This window comes from Oryzias latipes, chromosome 2, assembly GCF_053564925.1.
Source record: "Oryzias latipes strain Hd-rR chromosome 2, Olatipes_Hd-rR_3.1".
NCBI lineage: Eukaryota > Metazoa > Chordata > Actinopteri > Beloniformes > Adrianichthyidae > Oryzias > Oryzias latipes.
Window position 1 is genome coordinate 36,570,375 of NC_136238.1, and position 6,486 is coordinate 36,576,860.

At 41.9% G+C, this 6,486-nt stretch overlaps 1 protein-coding gene across 1 annotated transcript in view; it reads left to right on the forward strand.

Annotated features, from left to right (window-relative positions):
* LOC144981344 (uncharacterized) overlaps window positions 1–6,486 on the forward strand; it is a 259,542-nt gene that overhangs the window by 204,183 nt on the left and 48,873 nt on the right. The gene's annotated exons all lie outside the window — the stretch shown is intronic.

Here is a 6,486-nt window from a genome sequence, read left to right on the forward strand (position 1 = left end):
GAAGGAAGAGGATCAAACATGATGCTCTGCATCCGTTTGCTTCAGGAAGTGGAGGTTTTTTAGAGTCTCCAGACTGTTTCTGAACGGCCAAAGAAAAGCAGCTGATGTGGTTCTGTCTCCTACCAGCAGGGAGCGCTCTCAGCCGGACAGAACAGATCCTCAATGCTGCTCTGAGAAAGACTCTTCTGTTCCAGAAGCAGAGACTGTTCACATCCAGGAGAATCTGGACTCCAATGAATCCCAGAGAATCTCCTCTCTGCTGTTTGGACACTTTGACCAGCAGAGGGCAGCAGAACTTTCAGCAAAAGTCAATCAATCAATCAGACGCCTGATCCAAATGTGGATTTTTGAAATGTTCTTCATGAGATTCAAACTGAACCTGCTGCAAATGCAGGCTCTGGTTCTAACTGCTGGATCAGAAGTGGAATGTGAGCTGTAGTGGTGTGTCTGCAGCTGGATGTGGAACACATGAGGGAGGGGTCAAAGGTCAATCTTTCTTCCAAACAAATGTTGTCAGTCTATTCTCCAACAATGCTCCAACATCTTCAAAGGTTTTTGGTCCCAAATCCAGAGTGGAGCTGGTAGGACGTGATCATTTCAGCCTCAGATTTGGGATCTGTCATCTCTCTGCCACCGTGACACCGAGTGATGAGTTCATGCTCCAAAGCGGCCCGATCGCTGGCTTTAGGGACTATTCCAAAAGCTTTCAATGATGGCGGGGAATGAACATTAGGAACAGATGACGGCTTGAAATGTCTGCTGTTGGTTTCTGATCCAGACAGAAATTCAATCAAATGTCTGTGAATCCATGATTTTCTTAGAATCTTTGACTCTAGATTCAGATCCATCTGGTTCAAAGGATGAAACTGCAGCTAAAAGTCTTTCAAAAGTCCAAATCCTCAAAGATGAAACAGAAAGTTCCTAGAAAGTCAAATGAAAAACAATCAGATTGTCTTAGATAAACCCGTTTGGAAGTTAAAGCATAGAAACAAAGAAAGTTCCAAAAGCTGAAAGCCTTAAATAAAGAAAAGTCCAAAGAAAAACAGAAATCCCACATTTGGATCAGTAAAGACATGAATTCTCCAGAAACATCCAGAAACAGCTCTGAGCAGCAGCCATGAAGGGACTGAGAACAGACGGACATCAAAGCAGAATCCAAGCAGCACCTTCATCCTGATGAAGCTCCGCCCTCTGACCTTCAGCAGTCATCTCCAGGCTCCGCCCCCAGTCTGTGACGGCTGGATGATAATGTCCTCCACCTGCAGCTGGACCTGGATGTTCTCTCAGACCATGTGGCCTCATGGATCAGAAGGTTGAGGGTTCAAGTCCCTTCATGGTTGAAGTCAGACAGAAAGTGAAGAAGAGGGAACATTCAGAGCAGTTTCTGTGCTGTTTGCTTCCTCATGAGTCACGTCTAGATCAGGTCTGGATCCCAGTCAGAAAGTGATCAGGAAATCTGCAGATCAAACCTTCATTTACTGAAATGGAAAACATCAACTGACTTTCTACAGATTCTACTTCCATTCATCAAACTCCAACAGGAAGAAGATTTACAATCAATCAAATCTGTTGATTTCCTGACAAACGTTGTTTTCTCTTCCTGTTTGAATGTTTGATTGTTTTCAAACATGAAGAGAGTTTTTTTTCCTGTTTTTAGCTTAAATTTCTGTTGAAATGTAAAGGTTCATTCAGAATTCCCCAGTGGCCTCATGTTGGAGGAGGGGCTTCATGAGATGCAGCTGGGGGCGGAGCTTGAACACACACCGCTTCCTGGAACCCAAACTCAGGCTAAGTGGAGGAAAAGTTGGGATTTCTGGTGTTTGTAAAGATCTGGAATGGTTTCCTCCCACAAAAAGGCCTTTTTCTAGTTTCCTGCAGATGAATTCTTTTCCTGCTGGGAGTTCTCATCTGGGTTTGCAGATTCTTAGTTGGAGGAAAACTTGGAGCAAATTCTTCCCAGAAAAAGGATTTTCTCTGGAGTGAATTGACATGAACAGAGTGAGTTTGGACTGAAAGCAGCAACAGGGAGGAGATGTTAGAGCTTCATCAGAAAACAGCTTTCTGGAGGAGTTGGAAGACGTCAACAGTCACAGTGATGGTGAGGAGGAGGAGCTAAGACTTCCAAAGTCAGAGCTAAAGATGAAGGAGCAGCAGGAGGAGGTTCTTCACTGAAGGAGAGCACAAGTCCAGCTTGTCAGTGCTTTGCTGATTGGCTAGTTGGATGTGTTCTTTGATGAGCTTTTCAATCTGACGTCTGCTTGGAGGACTGTTTTCATCCTTTTGGATGATTCCACTATTTGAACCAGACCTGGAACTAGAAGAGACTCAATGAGAACAGAAAGACAAGAAAGGATCCAAACCAAACTCTTCTTCTGTCTGACTTCAACCATGAAGGGACTTGAACCCTCAACCTTCTGATCCATGAGGCCACACGGTCTGAGAGAACATCCAGGTCCAGCTGCAGGTGGAGGACAGCATCATCCAGCTGAAGAAGAGGAGGAGCTTCTGCTGCCTCAAAGAGGAAGGTGGAGGAGGTGAGAGGCTGCACTGGAGCTTTGGACCAAACCCTGTGATGGATGAACAACATCTCCAGGCTGTTTCCAGCCTGACCAGGAGGATCAGAAAACAGCAACAACTTCTCCTCCATCAAACCATGATGTCACCACCAGCAGGTGGAGACAGATATGAGCAGAAATTCTCTAGTTGGCTTCAGATTTCAGAGTTTCCCAAACAAGCAGTAGCACAACTCCACTTTTCTCTCCAAGCCCATCCTCTGAAATCTGATCTTCTGAGGGACGAGAACACATGGAGACTGAAACTACCGGAGCATCACTAGAAGGAAAGTTGGACTCCCCTCTGGAAAAAGAAGGCTGGAGCATGTTGACGTGACAAACTCCACATTTCTTCTCTTTGTCATGAGTTGGGATCCTAAAATTGGTGTCATTCATTTTCTTTTCCACCTCATATGGAGCAGAAAACTGTGCCTGTAGGCTGGAAGCAGGCAAAGGCAACAACAGCAACACTTCCTCACCTGCACCTGTTGTTGTTTGTGTGTTGATCCACAAACACATGCTGTGAAGAGGAAGCTGCAGTGAAGGCAGCCATGTTGGAGCCTCACACATGTTCTCATTAGGATCAAATGAACCAGTGTGTTTGAGACTGAAAGAAAGACTGAAGGACAAAGAAATATGAAGATTCATTAAGGATCAAATCCAGACTTTATTCATGTCTTCAGACAAAAAAGCTGCAGACATTTTACAGACACAATTGAGGTTTTTCAACACTTTTCTGACCACAAGATGCAGTTCTGGATACAGCCAGAAGGTGTCACCCTTCTCATTTCTAATCCAAGTTCAAACTACAGACCTGACTGATTTGGTTTGGTTTTTGTTCTTTTAGCCATCATGTATGAAGACATCAGACCTAGAATTACAGAAAAGAACATCAAAAATGTTTCACAAACTTGTTTTAATAAATTAAAATGTATAATTTCTGTCTATTGGAAGTCATTTGAAGTGAAGCTGTGAAAGTGACCACATTTGTTCAACAACCTCATAGCAACAAGAAACAAAGCAGATTTCTCTCCAAAGAAGTTTTTTTCCTCTGTTTTCCATCCAAACAAAGACAAACAGATGTTCTGTTTGGCAGAAATTTGTTTCCACCCAGAGGAACCTGCAGCAGCTGCTGATCCATCAGAAGATTCTGGACCTGCAGAGACTTCCCACACAGCTACCTCTGCCTCCAAAGAAGCTGCTGATCTGCATGGAGAGAGAGAGAGCTCCAAGTCTCTGCAACCAAAGCAAAGAAGCAACCAGAGAACAGAAGCACAGAGCTGAAGCAAACATCCCAGAACGTTTGCTTTGGGAGTCCCACCTTCAGTTTGATCCGCTTCAAGACAAAGTCCCACATGAAAGAGATCAAAGTGAGCTAACCAAGCACTTCATCCAAGAGAAGCAGCTCCAAAGCACAAAGACTCCGTCTGGTTGCAGGAACTCTGGGAAAAAAGGAGCAGGAGGAACATGTCCAGAAAGACAAAGACTCCTCCCTCCCTCCCTCCCACCTCCTGACTGACTGACACCACAGAGGGAGGCAACAGTCCCATGGAGACCAGCTCTGATGGAGAACCACAAGAACCTGGAAGGAGAACGGCAGCAAGAACAGTCCTCCCTTTTGGGGGAGATCTCCTCACTCACAGAGACCCTCAAGAAGAAGGAGGAGGAGGAGAAAATGATGCTTTCAAAGACCTTGATGGACACATTCAATCAGATCAAAGAGGAGATTGAAAACCTGCAGAAACCAAAACCCAAGAAGAAATCTGGGATGCAGAGATTCCTTAAGTTTTTCCAAAGATCTGAAAAACAGAATTGATCCAAACTGGATTGATTTTGGTTCTTTGAGTTTTTCTACATTTGACACAAACCAAAGTGGGAGGAGTCATCTTGATGAAGTCCATCAGAATCAGAATCCATCAGAATTTTTGATGGAGGTATAATCTTCATACACCGTCATTAATATCTCAGACTCCGTCCCTCTGAAGTTTAGCGCCTTCTCTCTTTTTTTCTCTATGCGTTTCCATGGTGACTCTGGAAATCTGTGATCCATTGAGAATGTCTTTATGTACTTGTGCATTAACCCAGGATTACCAAGTCGAGCGTAATTACGCCAACTCATATCCAGTCTTTTGGAACCAACATACCCAGAGTAACAAGTTCAGGTGGATTTCAGTCAGAGTTCAGGGTTAAAGTCAGGCTAGTTTAAACATGCTTCCTGGAATACCCCCCTGGTTATTTTAGTGGAGTTTTAACCACCAAATGTGGTGTTTTTTTATGAAAAGAGTTCTGGATCTTCCCTCAACGTTGGAGTCTGGTACTGCATTTGGGTCATCCTGATATACCGTAACAAAGCCTCTTTTCTGGGCTGCAGAATCAGCTGATTCAAGGTGATTACGTAATCACGTCCCTACTGTGCAGCGCTGCATCTCCGTGTGAGGCTGCTTTCTCCACATAAGAATCTGCTGGGATTGTGTCAACTCTTGAATAGTTACTGGAATAAAAAGAATGTAAACACTGGAGATAAAGCCCCTGTGTAAAAGCACATGTGTTTTTATTTCAGAACTTATGTCAGTAAGTTTTAGACTTTATTTGGTTAGAAAACTTAAAATCCAACAGAGCAATACAACATTGCTCCCAAGTGCATTTTAACTACACTCTGCTATATTTATAAAGATTGCGAGTCAGCCATCTTAGACGTTGCAAATAAAAAAGGAGAGAAAATGAACAGGACTACCAGCACCGTAAAACACAATCATCATATCATAACAATAGACTGAAAGATCACCTCAATAATAAATTACGCAACACAAAGCGTAAAATTAATTAAAATACAACATTGTGCATTTTTATTTCCACTGTTCTTGTTATTTGCAGTGAGAAGGCCATTTGATATATTTGGCTATTTACTGCACTGTTTATCTAAGTTATTACATTGAAGTGAGTAAATTATTACAAAGACGCACTAGAACTTTTTTTTTAACATTTAATTTTAGTGTTCCAAACAATGCTACATGCATCAGTCCACTCCTTGAAGCAGTCGGGGAAGAAAAAAACAGCTACACACACGTGTCAGGCAGTTAGCCAACTCCAGCTTCTATACTTGCATCAACTTAAAAAAATAATAATATCTAACACATTCTGAATATTAACAAGGAAATCATACATTTCAAATTTAATTTTTCCTTAAAGTAAATACAAAATAAAGTTGAAGTAATTACAGAAACATATAAGCAACCTTTCTCCTCTTGGCTTCATCATGGGCTAGCATGCCAGCTCGTTAGCTTGCTAACTCGTCCCACTTGTGGTTAGCTTATTAAAAAAACTGAAAAACAATGTTGAACTCACCAGGATATCTCTTTTAACACAACTCTGTTTGAAAATCTTTAGAATACTGCTTAATGCTTTTTAATAATTTTTTATTATGCTTTACTTTTTTTTGCTTTCAAAAACGTTTTTTTTGCTTTCAAAAACGTTTTTTTGCATTTGCAAAATGAATTTTTTTGTATGCGTTGTGTCAAATCTCGCTTTTGTGCTATCTTTGATTTTGCTGAGTTAAGTTTCAGTTTAGTATTCAGTTTTTCAGATTAGTTTGTCAACATTTTCAGGAACAAGGAGAGATCTTTTAGCGGTAACGATGTCCCCAGCATTAGAAAAAAACTCTCTCACTCGGGACAGAGGTTGCACAAATGGAGAGATACCTCTTTGCCAATATTGCAATATGCTTATAGCTGGTCTTATTGGTTCTTCCCAATTCAAGATGGTTAGCATCAAGAGGGATGCATCCTGTTGCTCTGTATTCGGTAACCTTTACCTTCCTCTCCAAAATAGCAGATCTATTTTCCACCAGCATCTGAAAGACTTTGCCAAACAGTTCAGTCATTACTAATTACAGACAATCCGGTGATGCCGTTTTAAGTGCATTAGCAGATTAGAT